A 13,554-nucleotide genomic window follows, 5' to 3' on the forward strand; every position below is an offset into this window, starting at 1 on the left:
ATCATTACAAACTTGTGAGTAATGCATTGAGCCGTGACTTTCAATGGCTACAATGTCACTAGGTGATAGAAATTTTCCAATTCCGTTGTAATATTATGTGTATGTGGTCCTCTCTTTGATCAAATTGGCTTTATGCCATGAATAACTGTATATACAAGTATATCTCATTGTATTGTGCTTCACTTTATTTTGCTTTCCAGAGATTACATTTTTTTTTCTTTTTTTCTTTCTTTCTTTTTTTTTTTTTTGAGATGGAGTTTCACTCTTGTTACCCAGGCTAGAGTGCAATGGCGCGATCTCGGCTCACCGCAACCTCAGCCTCCTGGTTCAGGCAATTCTCCTGCCTCAGCAGCCTCCTGAGTAGCTGGGATTACAGGCACGCGCCACCATGCCCAGCTGATTTTTTTTTTTTTTTTTTTTTTTTTTTTTTTTTTTTTTTTAGTAGAGATGGGGTTTCACCATGTTGACCAGGATCTCTTAACCTCGTGATCCACCTGCCTTGGCCTCCCAAAGTGCTGGGATTACAGGCATGAGCCACCGTGCCCAGCCCAGATATTACATTTTTTACAAATTGAAGGTTTGTGGCAACCCTTTGTCCAGTAAGTCTATCAACATCATTTTTTCAACAGCACATGCTCATTTTATGTCTGTATCACATTTTGATAATTTATGCAGTATTTCAAGTTTTTCATTATTACTATATCTGCTATGGTGATCTGGGATCAGTAATCTTTGATGTTACTATTGTAATTGTTTCAGGGCACCAGAAACCACACCCATATAAGATGGAAACTTAGCTGGTAAGTGTCCGGTGTGTTCTGACTGCTCTACTGGCCAGCAGTACCCCACCTTTTTCCCTATCCTCAGGCCTCCCCATTGCCTAAGACACAGCAATATTGATATTAGGCCAGTTAATAGCCTGACAATGACCTCTAAGTGTTTAAGTGAAAGGAAAAGTCATGTCTTTCACTTATCAAAAGCTACAAACAATTTAGCTTAGTAAAGAAGATATGTCAAAAGCTGAGATAGGCCAAAAGGTAGGCCTCTTGCACCTGTTAGCCAGGATGAATCCAAAAGAAAAAATATTGCAGAAAATTAAAACTGCTACTCCAGTGAGCACACGAATGATAAAAAAATTAAATAGCCTTATATAGCCTTATTGCTCATATGGAGAAAATTTCTGTCATTTGGGTATAAGATATAACAAGCCACAACACTCCTTTAAGCAAAAGCTTTATCTAGAGCAAGGTCCAAACTCTCTTCAATTTTATAAAGTCTGAGAGAGGTGAGGAAGCTGCAGAAGACAAGTTGAAAACTAACAGAGGTTACTTCATAAAGTTTAAGGAAAGAAACCATCTTCATAACCTAAAATGCAAGGTGAAGTAGCGAGTACAGACACAGAAGCTGCAGCGAATTATCCAGAAGATCTAGCTAAGATTATGGATGAAGGTAACTATACTAAACAACAGATTTTCAATGATAAAAGAGCTTTCTATTAGAAGAAGAGGTCAGATATTGTAGCTCACGCCTGTAATCCCAGTACGTTGGGAAGCCAAGGTTGGCAGATCACCTAAGGCTGGGAGTTTGAGATTAGCTTGGCCAACAACATAAAACCCTGTCTCTACTAAAAATACAAAAATTAGCTAAGTGTGTTGGTGCACCATTGTAGTCCCAGCTATAAGGGTAGCTAAGACACGAGAATCACATGAACCCAGGAGAAAGAGGTTGCAGTGAGCTGAAATCACATTATTGCACTTCAGCCTGGGTGACAGAGTAAAACTCTGTCTCAAAAAAAAAAAAAAAAGAAGAAGAAGAAGAAGAAGATAGGTGCCATCTTGCCATCTAAGACTTTCAGAGCTGGAGTGGAGAAGTTAATGCCTGGCTTCAAAGCTTCAATGGACAGGTGATTTTATTATTAGGGGCTAAGTCAGCTGATGACTTTATGTTGAAACCAATACTCACTTATCATTCTGAAAATCCTAGGGCCATTAAGAGTTATGCTACATATACTCTGCCTGTCCTCTACAAATGGAACAACAAAACCTAAATGACAGATTTGTTTACAGCATGGTTTAGTGAATATTTTAAGTCAACTGTCGAGACCTACTGCTCAGAAAAAATATATATTTGTTTCAAAATATAACTGCTTATTGACAATGAACCTAATCACCCAAAAACTCTGATGGAGATGTACAAAAAGATTAATGTTACTTTCATGCCTGCTAATAAAACATCCATTCTGAAACCACTGGGTCGGGGAGTAATTTACACTTTCAAGTCTTCTCATTTAAGAAGTACATTTTATAGGGTTATACCTGCCAAAGATAGTAGTAATTCCTCTGATGGATCTAGGCAAAGGAAAACATTCCAGAAAGAAATTACCATTCTAGATGTCATTAAGAACATTTGCGATTCGTGGAAGGAAGTAGAAATATCAACATTAACAGGAGTTTGGGAGAAGTTGATTCCAGCCCCCATGGATGACTTCAGTGAAGGAAGTAACTACAGATATGTTAAAAACAGCAAAAGCACTAAAATTACGTAAGTGGAGCCTGAAGAGGTGACTAATTGCTAGGATCTAATAATAAAACTTTAACAGATGAGGAGTTGCTTCTTATGGATAAGCAAAGAAAGTGCTCTTTTTAAATAAATCTACTTCTGATGAAGATGCTGTGAATATTGTTGAAATGACAAGAAATGATTTAGAATATTACGTAAACTTAGTTGATAAAGCAGTGGATGGATTTGAGAGGACCAACTCCAATTTTGACAGAAGTTCTGCTAGGGGTAAAATTTTATCAAATAACATTACATGCTACAGAGAATTATTTCATGAAAGAAATAGTCAATTCATGAGCAAACTTTATTGTTATCTTATTTTAAAAATTGCCACAGCACTACATGCTATCTACAAGAAACTCACTTCACCTGCAAAGACAAACATAGTTGGAGAGGAAGACATAGAAAAAGATATTTCACACAAATGGAAAAAATAAGCATGCAGGGGTAGCTATACCAAAACCTCTGAGATACCATCAAAACAGTACTAAGAGGGAATTTTATTGCAATAAATGCCTACATCAATAAAGTAGAGTAAACTTTTTAAAATGATCTAAGTAAGCATCTCAAGGAACTAGAAAACCAAGGGAAAAAAGAACCTAAAATTAGTAGGAGAAAAGAAATAATATAAACCAGAGCAAAAGTAAACAAAATGGAGACTAAAAAACAATAAAAAAATCAAGTAAGTGAAAAGCTGATTTTTAAAAAGAGAAACAAAACTGACACACCATTATCTAGCCTAAGAAAAAAAGGGAAGACCCAAATAAATAAAATCAGAAATGATAAAAAAGTTATTACAACTGATACCACATAAATACAAAGGATGATTAGTCTATTATAAAAAAAACTATATGCAGAAAAACTAGAAAGCCTAAAAGAAATGGATAAATTTTTGAACCCATATAAGCTATTGAGATTGAACCAAGAAGAAATAGAAAACATGAACAGACCAATAACAAGCAATGAGATTGAATCAGTAATAAAGTCTGTCAACAAGGGAAAGCTCAGAACCAGATAACTTTACTGCTGAATTTTACCAAACACATAAATAAGAGAACAATGGTTCTCAAATTTTTTCAAAAAATTCAACATGGAGAAATTTTTCCTGACTCCTTCTGTGAATCCAGCATTACCTTGATACCAAAATTAGACAAGCACACACACACACACAGGCCAACACTGGTGATGAACACAGATGCAAAAATCCTCAACAAAATACTAGAAAAGTGAATCCAGCAATCCATCAAAAAGTTAACACATTATGATCAAGTGGGGTTTATCCCAGGAATGCATATTTTCTTCAATATAAGCAAATCATAAATGTAATACATCAACAGAATGAAGGACAAAAATAATAATTTTTTTCAAGATGCAGAAAAGGCATTTGATAAAAATCAACATTTCTTCATGAGAAACACTTTCAACAAATTAGATATAAAAGGAACATACATCACCATAATAAAGGACATATATTTAAAAACCACAGTTAACATCATACTAAATGGGAAATAGCTTGAAATGTTTCCTCTAGGAAATAGGACAAGACAGGATGCCCACTTTCAGCACTGCTATTCAACATAGTACAGGAAGAGCTAGCTAGAGCAATTAGCCAAAAGGTAAAAAAAAAAAAAAAAAAGGGCATCCAAATTGGAAAAGAGAAAATCTAATTGTCTCTTTTTGCAGATTACATAATCTTACATATAGAAAAACTTAGACACCACCAAAAAACTCTCAGAATTGATCAATGAATTCAGTAACATTTCAGGATACAAAATCAACATACAGAACTCAGTTGTGTTTCTATACACCAATAATAAACTAGATGAAAAAAATCAAGAAAGCAATGACATTTATAATATTTACAAATAAATAAGAAAATACTTAGAAATAAATTTAATCAAGGAGGTAAAATTTCTTTGTAATGAAAACTATAAAATGCTGATGGAAGATACTGAAGAGACCACAGAACAATGGACAGATATCCCATGTTCCCGGATTACAAGAATTAATATTGTTAAGATAGCCATATTACTAAAAGTGATATACAAATTCAATGCAAACCCTGTCAAAATACCAAACACTTTCTTCACAGAAATGGGAAAAGTAATTCTAAAATTCACTTGGAATCACAAAAGATCCTAAATAGCCAAAGGAATACTGATAATAACCAGCCAAAGGCATCATACTACTTGACTTTAAGATACACTAAGAAGTGATAGGAACCAAAACAGCATGATAGTGACAAAAAAACACATGTTCGATGGAACAGACTAGAGATCCTAGGAATAAATCCACATATTTACAGCCAACAGGTTTTTGGCAAAGATGCCAAGAATGTGCACGTTGGGGAAAGGACACCCTCTTCAATAAATAGTACTGGGAATACTGAATATCCATAGGCAAAAGAATGAATCTAGACCCCTATCTCCAATATATACAAAACTCAACTCAAAATGGATTAAAGTCTTATATGTAAAACCCCAAATTGTAACATTACTGGAAGAAAACTTATGGGAAACCCTGCAAGGCATTGGTCAAGCAAAAATTTTGTAGGTAAGACTTCTAAAGCACAAGTAATAAAACAAAAACAAGTAGAACTCTCTGACACTAAAAACTTCAGGTACAACAAAGAAAACAATGGTGAAGAGACAACCTATAGAATGGTAGAAACTATTTTCAAACTATTCATCCAACAGGGAACTCAAACAACTTGACAGCCAAAAAAAAAAAAAAAATCTGTTTTAAAATGAGCAAAGGATCTGAATAAACATTTCTCAAAAGAAGACATATAAATGGCCAAAAGGTAAAAAAAAAAAAAAAAAAAAAAGGCTCAAAATCAGTAATCCTCAGGGAAATGCAAATAAAAACCACTATAAGCTACCATCTCACCCCAGTTAAATTGGCTATTATCAAATATATATATATAACAAATCCCACAAGGAGCTCTTACACACTGTTGGTAGTAATGTACATTTGTAGGGCCATTATCAAAAACAGTATTGAGGTTTTTCAAAATACTAAAAGCAGAACTACCATAGAATCCAGGTCATGTAGTAGCAGTGAGAGTGCTGTCTTGGGAGGCTTAATATTCTATTCAGAATTTTACATCACAAATAGCACATTCCTCCAGACCTAAAAGATGGGAAACTTTCTTCTCCCCTCTTCTAACAGTGATTGTTTGACTTTTAGGTACAGTTATTATCACACAGTTAGTGACCCCTGAAATGCCTGCCAAAAGATATGTCACATTCACACACACATAGTCTTCATAGTTATATAATTTTAACATTATGACATACATGGTCATATAATACATAATAACTCTCAAATTTTTTAGGAGAAATCACTTTTTTTCTTTTTACACAGCACTACCTTCCCATTCAGCTCTCTCCAATTCATTGCCCTTATTTATTTCATGTTAATAACCTAGTACACACCCTCTCCTATGTTATTATGGGTTTATATAATTTCACAACTGCAATATGAGGTTCTAATACCTTAAAATCCATATGAAAATAACTAATCAAAACCACAAAACTATGAGTGATTTAGTTGCCTGAGGGTTCTTCCAAGCCTCAGGTTTAACCTTTCTTTGATATCAAATAGCTTATGCCTTCATCCTACTCAGAAAAATTCTATGATCACCATAATGTTTGTAAGGCCTTCCAATTTAGAGAAAAAGGAGTCATAGGTAGAAGCTTTAATGGCTCTACTTTCTAGGTTTCTCCTTCCTAACTTGAGATCCTATTACCACTCATTATTTTTCTGGTTGAAGTTTCCTTTCTTTCTCTTCCTGGTTCTCCACAAATGTGACCACAGACTTTTTACATTCACTCCTTGAAACACTATTTAGTGTATAGTCATTGTGGATTACAAATTTTAATAAAACTTTTTGTTAGTAAAAGATAGTTACAGTAATTTACAGAACAGATACAAATTAAGATTGAGAATTTAAATTGATTGAGAATTTCAGATGGTTTCTAAATCCTCATTGATAATTCCCACACAAAGACCTCTTGTATATTGGCTATGTGTCTCTTTGGATTCTTGCCTAAATGACACATTGCTAGGCTCCTGTCTCTCTTATACCTCTATTCTCTGAATTATAAACACCAGAAAATATTTCAGTATGCTTTTTGATTTTTGTAAAATACATCAGCTCCCTACTTGAGCCAATCAATTTGCAACTATCTCAGCTAAATAGATCTCTACTTTCACACAGCCCCCAAAACACAGATTCTTTCCCAGAACAAAAAACTAAAGCAACAACCATCCCGAGATTAACTTATATATCATCTAGAAGCAAAGTGCACTTAACTGTCCAAAAGAAATGTTTTCTCGTGTAGTATTTCATGTTTAATGAAGTAAGATAATAAAGTATACCAAAAAGAGTAGTAGACTTGAAACCAAGAGTCTATTAACTTATTCTAGGCTTTTTTAAATAAATAAATTGCATGACTTTAAGTGAATCATTAGCGTCTGTTAGTTTCAGCATCTCATAGATGCAATCAATGTGCATTAATGACCTGTGTAAGCTATTTGGGATATACGAGGGTAAACGTAAAATTAACGCCAAAAGAAACTTCATGTATAGTATTTAAAACTGCAAAGGTGTTGTTGAACTTTGCCTGTCTGGAAAACACTGGCATTTAAAGGACGCATGATGCTGCCCAGTGGAGGATGGAAGGACAAGAGTAGAGACAGGTTGTCAGATTCTTCATGCAACGGAACACTGTCATCCTATTTTCCTTTATGTGGTCATTTGAGAAACCAATCATCTTTTCAAAAAGAAAAAAGGAAATCCATAATGACAATGAAAAAAAAGAAAAACTTTTTAAACTTTATTATTAAGCAGGAAAAATGATGAAAAAAGGACAGATGTGCCAAGGGTAAGGGAAAAAAAATCTGCTATAAAAAATTGGAGACAAATTAGCAGGATGATATTCAATGAATCATCATCACAATAACAAATAGGAAAAAATATTTCCTTCTAAATTATTATAATAAAATATAGATAATCCCATCCTGTAACTACATGCACAGAGAAATACGTTTATGACAACATTTCTCCTACTCAGAGCTTTTCCCACAGCTAATTTAACACCTTTGCTTCATAAGCTGCAGATCAAGGAACTCATCATGGGAAGCATATTCATATAAAAAACAGAAAAGAATTTTCCCTCATCCATAGACCACGCAGAAGATGGATTGAGATACATAAATGCACTAAATACAAAGAACAGAGAAACAGCAATTGTGTGGGAACTACAAGTGCCAAAGGCTTTGGATCTCCTCTCGTTGGAACTGATGGGGAGGATGCTGGAAAGGATGCCACCATAGGTGATAAATAAGGTGACAGGGGGCACATTGATGTTGATGGCTGCCACAGTGAAAACCATCAGCTCAATGATGTAGGTGCTGGTGCAGGAGAGCTGGAACACAGGGAGGATGTCACAGAAGTTGTGACTGATGATGTTTGCGTTGCAGAAGGTCAGCCTCAGCATGCATCGGTGTGGGCCATGGCACCAGAAAAGGACAGGAAGTAGGAACCAAGCATAAGGCTGAAACACACTTTAGGGGACATGGCAATGTTATAAAGAAGTGGGTAACAGATGGTCACATAGCAATCACAGGCCATTGACGTCAGCATGCAACATTCAAAAATATCAAAAAAAAAAAAAAAAAACGGAAAAAGAAAAGCTACATCATGCAAACCATGTAGGAGAGAACATTCTTCTCTGAAATACAGTTCCTTAGCATTCTGAGTATAAACACAGAAGAATAGCAGAGGTCTGTGAAGAACAATTTGGAAAGGAAAAAGTACATCGGGGTGTGAAGATGTGAATTCCACGTAGAGTTACCAAGACAAAGTTTCTTATTACAGTGAAAACATACGCTACAAGAAACATGAAGAGCAGGGGGAGTTGGAGATCTGAGACCTGACTGGTCTGTTAACCCCGCCAGAATGAATTCAGCCACCAAAGAGTCATTTCCAGGAGCAATTCTACTCCAATGGAATCTTTGGACACAGGATAAAAGGGTTGCATAAGAAGACAACCCAGAACTTCCCAGGGTATTTTCTCCCACAACTTGGAATATGGCTGAGATGATCTGAAACTAGACTAATGAGAACCCACAGAATCTGCCTTTACCACTACTGTGTTACTGAGTGACACTGACTTACCCATGGTAGACTCTTACTAAGCCAAATATAGCACCAACTTAGCCTATGGAGTGAAGGCTGGTTCTGACATATGCAAACATAACTCTTAAGAAGAGATAGCATAAGGGAGAAGGATGAACCGGGACAGAATCATCCTTCCCTCATCTCAACATTTCTCCATTCACTTGAATCCTCCCTCACCATTAGAATTGGAAGCAGAGACCTTTGCAATCTGGTGCTCACCTCCAGTGCAGAGTGGACTCTGGTGTGGTGGGGACAAAGAATCTTGTTTCTAATACACAAATAAGGGACCCAAGTCTAGAAAAGGTTACATTACTACTTCAAGTCACAGGTGAAAAAAAAAAGCCATAAATCTAAAAGAGGGAGATTTTCATTCATGGAGAGGGAAATACTGACTGAAATACCACATCCACTCCTTTCTCTGAACATTCCCAGCTCCCACTTTGAATCGATTCTTACACCAGTTGCACCTGAATATCAAGACTGACAAGGTGTAAAATAAAGAGCAATATCGTACATCCCTGTAATTCCATTTCAAAGCAAGACAGTAATATAAATAGAATTCAGAAATATACCCTCTTATGCCAGACAATCTCAGTGTTTTCTATTGTTTACTTATCTTGTGGTACTAAAAGGGCAATTTCAGCATCTGAGGCTTTGGGTTTTTGCTTCTAAGAAGATGTAGCCCAAACTCTATTTCCAGTATGTTCTGAAATTTTTTCTGAACCACAGGTCATCTAATTTATAATTATTGCTTTGCATCCTCCCAAGCATCAGAAAAAATAAAGTCTTTATTGTTACCATATATGCCATTTGATAAGACACCAGAAGATTTAATATGAGCTTAATGATAATAATACATGTGGTTATAAACAGGGTAGAAGCTTGCTCAAGTCTCTTCCCCAGGAAACAGATTTTAGGAGTAACAGGAAAACATGGGAATTGTATTTACACCCTGGACCATAATCTGCCTTTGGTTCCTTAGAGACTCAATATTTTATTCAAGTTTTCTTTTCACTTGGAGGATTGTACATCAGGCCTGCAGAGCCAGAAATAAACTTTCATTTCTCAGTCAGCAAGATGGTGCAACAGGAAGCCCTAGATCCTCTTTCCCCCATGAACAAAGTAATTCCATAACAATTCATGGACAGATTCTATTTGTGACACTTCTCAACCTAGTTACAATGTTCCTATACCCTAGTCTAGCATAAAACCAGCCACATGGAATCTGGTAGGAACATTTGCCTTATCTTTGTGCCATAATCTCTATTTCTGGCAGAGCATCATGCAATTGGAATAAATGCTTCTCCTTGGGAAGGACATTGAGGTACACCATGCGTCCAATGCCCCACCTTTTCCACAGGTTATGCCGAGGACTTGCTTCTATGTAGCCTGTCTCCTAGCACTGACGTGGACATAAGACTTGGCATGCTCTGATTATTAAAGGCCAATGGGAACAGAGTAGGCAATGCAGACAAAATAGCTTAGTACAGAGATAGAAGAGAGAAAGAAAAAGAAAGAAAGAGAGAGAGAGAGAAATGAGAGAGAAAGAAAGAGAAAGAAAAGAGAGAAAGAGAGAAAGGAGAAAGGGAGAGAGAAAGGAAAAAAGAGAGAGAAAGAAGAGAGGAAGGGAGGGAGGGGAGGAGAAAGGGAGGTAAGAAGAGATAGAGGGAGGGAGCGAGGAAGGGAGGAAGGAAGAAAAGAAGGGAGGAAGGGAGGGAGGCAGAAAGGGGCCCTCCTAGCTTCTCCCTGGAGAGGGAAAGAGATACACTTCGCTCTTCCAGTGCCTTAATGCTCAATGTATCTGGGGACTATACAGAAGACTGGCTCCTGTCTAGACAATCTCACAGTGCTGGCAGGACACAGGTTGCAACATACTCCAGCTTCCAGGGTCCAATGAGAACAGAGTTTGTTATTTGAACTGATAATTAGTGCAGCCTCTTCCCAAGGTCCATCACAGACACTAGCAGTTAATGCAAACTCTCGCTCTCAGCATTTCCCTAAGGAGGGAAAGAGGTGTATCAGAAGTCCAGTGATCCAACTATTTGAGGGCTACCTGAGCAAATGGCTTCTTCCTCACTTGTTTCAGGGTGCTGACTGGACCTTGCACTCTCTGAGCAACTGGCAGCTACTGAGAACAAAGACATCTGGCGTATTCTACCAAACATTTAAAGAATTAATGCCAATTCTTCTCAAACTCTTTCAATGCATTGAAGACAAGGGAACACTTTCAAATTTAATTTATGAGACCAGCATTAACTTGATGCCCAAGACAGAAGAAAAATCACAAGAAAAGCCTTCTCTCTATTTTTCTTAGTTAATATAACTAAGGATTTCTCAGTTTTGTTTTGTTTTATTTTTTCACAAAACAAAATCTTATTTATGTTGATTTTTTATTGTTTCCATTCTCTATCTGATTTATTTATAGTCAAGTTTTTATTACTTTCTTCCTATTTCTAGTTTGCAGTTTACTACAACAACATATTGGGTTTTCTTCCTAGCTCCTTAAGGTATAAAGTTATTTGAGATAGTTTCAATTGTTTAACATAGGTGTTTATACCTTTAAGTTCCTTCTTAGCACTGCTTTTACTGCAACTTGTAAGTTTTGTTATGTTGTATTTTTGCTTGTGTGTTTTGATACATTTTTTAAATTTTCTTTCTGATTTCTTCTCTGACTCAATGTTTGTTCAAGAGTATGTTGTTTAGTTTCCAAGTAATCCTGAATTTTCCGATTTTCTTACTATTATTGATCTCTAGTTTTATTCCTTTGTGGTCGTAAAAGATATTTGAAATGATTTTAATTTTCTTAAATTTGTCCAGATTTATTTATGACCTGAAACGTGATGTATCCTGGAGAATTTTTTACTTGTGCTTGAGAAGAATGTGTATTCTGCTGCTGGGTGAAAAGTTTTGAATATGTTTGTATATATATTTGTTAGTTCCATTTGGTCTATTACATTGTTAAGTTATGCTGTGTTCTTATTAACTTTCAGCCTGAATGACCTACTTATTATAGAGAGTGAGAAATTGAAGTTTTTTGCTATTATCATATTCCTGTCTATTTTTCCATTCATATCTGTCATTGTGTGCCTTCTATACTTGGGTGTTTTGATGTTGGGTGCATACATGTTTATAGCCGTTACATCTTCTTGTTTAATAAACTCCTTTATCTTTATATAATGAATTTATTGACCCTGTGACACATTTTACTAAAGTCTATTTTGTCTGATATGCTCTCTTCTGATCATCACTGAATAAACAATTTTCCTCCACTGCTTTAGTTGAGATGTGTTCTTAAATCTAAAGTGAGTCTCTTGTAGATAGCATATAACTTGGTCTTTTTTTTTTTTAATTCACATAGCCACTATATATCTTTTGATTTAGAAGTTTAGTCCATTTACATATACATAAAGTAATATCTCACAGGTAAGGACTTATTCTTGTGATTTTAAAAATTGATTCTAACCAGTCTCAGCTGCTCTGATTACAAAGAAAACTTTTTATCACAAGTCTCCTGTTTCTTAAAGATAGGCAGAGCTAGGACAGGGTAGAAATTCTACTATAGCACATAAGCATTATACCATGGAATGAATCTGCCCTTTCTCTGTATTCGCTCTTCATTCTTGAGGAGTGCTGCAAGGTGGATGAATGTCTGTCTTCTATGACTCCTTCAAGCTCAATTTGTATGTTGCTATGGGGCCCATTCAAGAAGTGAAATTTTTCCCTTGCCTGTCAGTAGGTCTGGTTATTTCCTGGGTGTAAATCTAGTTGTTCCTATTTCTGTATGACTTCAATTCACTGAGATACAAAAGAGATCAGACAGTTTAAGAGACAGGGCCCAAAGATCAAGAGAAGCTGCTGGCAGCTGAAGGATCCAGGAAGAATAACAACTGGGTGAAATTAGGGAAGGCCTGTTTAACAATTTCCCATAGGCCCTGAGGGTTTGTATTCTTTTGGTTAAGTTGGTACAACCACTTGACCTGATAGTAAATGACTTTGATGTCTTTTTTTTTTTTTTTTTTTTTTTTTTTTGAGACAGAGTCTCACTCTGTCACCCAGGCTGGACTGCAGTGGCAAGATCTTGGCTTACTGCAACTTCCACCTCCCGAGTTCAAGCAATTCTCCTGTCTCAGCCTCCTAAGTAGCTGGGATGACAGGCACCCGCCACCACACCCAGCTAATTTTCATATTTTTAGTAGAGACAGGGTTTCACCATGTTGGTCAGGATGGTCTCAAACTCCTGACCTCAGAATCCACCTGCCTCAGCCTCCCAAAGTGCTGGTATTACAGGCGTGAGACACCAGGCCTGGCCCAATTTTTAATTAATCTTGAATTATTTGCCAAGGAACAATAGAGAGAGTTGGTGACTACACACACCAGACCTTGCTCTGCCAAGAGGTAATCAAGAGGCAGTTATCAAGTATAATAATGGCTTTGAGATGGGTGCCCTAGGGTGCACTCTCTTTGATGCCGTGTGTTTTCCAGAGGCGTAAACTCTAAACTCTGAAAGCAAAGATGAGACTACCTATAAGCAAGGCAAGTAGATCAAGTCCTGGCAGAAAGAACATGTAGGTCCAAGGTTACCTATCCGATCGAGGTTTCTTGACTGTCTGTTTGAACAGGAATCTTAGATCTGAGAGTGGTTCAGCTTGGTAAGTGGGACTTTCTTCCTTGGGTTCTGTGGCTGCTTTTATCTGAGTGTGGTGGTGTCAATCCTTGTAACTTTAAGATAGAGTTAGTTGTGAGAATCAACAGATATGGACCCATCCATTTTTGTTTTACATTACCTTGTAGTCTTCTTCTCTCTAGTT

The 13,554-nt window shown here is 36.5% G+C and overlaps 1 pseudogene; it reads right to left on the reverse strand.

Annotated features, from left to right (window-relative positions):
• Positions 1 to 7,067: 7,067 nt before the first annotated feature.
• LOC101047115 (olfactory receptor 8B8-like) lies at positions 7,068 to 8,197 on the reverse strand (annotated as a pseudogene).
• Between the last annotated feature and the right edge of the window lie 5,357 nt (positions 8,198 to 13,554).

The sequence above is a fragment of the Saimiri boliviensis genome, chromosome 6 (genome assembly GCF_048565385.1).
Source record: "Saimiri boliviensis isolate mSaiBol1 chromosome 6, mSaiBol1.pri, whole genome shotgun sequence".
Classification (NCBI taxonomy): domain Eukaryota; kingdom Metazoa; phylum Chordata; class Mammalia; order Primates; family Cebidae; genus Saimiri; species Saimiri boliviensis.